Raw genomic sequence first — 751 nt, 5'->3', positions numbered from 1 at the left:
TGGGCGGTCTGGTGGATCTGTCTCTTGCTTCAACAGTGTTTGGATGGAACAGACCCGGGGGACTGCCTGTCTTCCAGCCTCCGACTGATCTCTGATCTCTCCACTTGCAATCTCCAGGACCATCTTCCCTGCCCTTTCCTGCTTCTGGAGCCAGCTAACATCGTTATTTTGTTGTGGTTAGCTCCTTAGTGCCGATCAACATGAGCTCCCAGATTCATCAGAATTACTCCACCGAGGAGGTGGAAGCTGTCAGCCGCCTGGTCAATTTGCGTCTGTGAGCCTCCTACACCTACCTCTCTCTGGGCTACTGTTTGGATCACCACTGATGTGGCTCTGGAAGGCGTGGGCCACTTCTTCCGCGAATTGGCTGAGGAGAAGCGCGAGGGCACGGAGAGTCTCTTGAAGATGCAAAAACACCGTGGTGGCCGCGTTCTCTTGCAGGACTTGCAGAAGCCATCTCAAGATGAGTGAGGTACAAGCCTGGACGCCAGGCAAGGGAACCTACCATGGCCCTGGAGAAGAGCCTGAACCAGGCTCTTTTGGATCTTCATGCCCTGGGTTCTGCCCGCACAGACCCCATCTCTGTGACCTCCTGGAGAGTCACTTCCTGGATGAGGAAGTGAAACTCATTAAGAAGATGGTTGACCACCTGACCAACCTCCACAGGCCGGCTGGCTGCCCCGAGCTGGGCTGGGCGAGTATCTCTTTGAAAGACTCACTCTCAAGCACGACTAGGAGCCAGCAAGCCCAG

General features: G+C 55.4%; 1 pseudogene; it reads left to right on the top strand.

Annotated features, from left to right (window-relative positions):
* Positions 1 to 200: 200 nt before the first annotated feature.
* On the top strand, positions 201 to 735 carry LOC105825759 (annotated as a pseudogene).
* The last annotated feature ends 16 nt before the right edge of the window (positions 736 to 751 follow it).

The sequence above is a fragment of the Propithecus coquereli genome, unplaced genomic scaffold (assembly GCF_000956105.1).
Source record: "Propithecus coquereli isolate 6110/MARCELLA unplaced genomic scaffold, Pcoq_1.0 Scaffold82, whole genome shotgun sequence".
NCBI lineage: Eukaryota > Metazoa > Chordata > Mammalia > Primates > Indriidae > Propithecus > Propithecus coquereli.
This window is presented reverse-complemented; position numbering and strand designations above follow the sequence as displayed.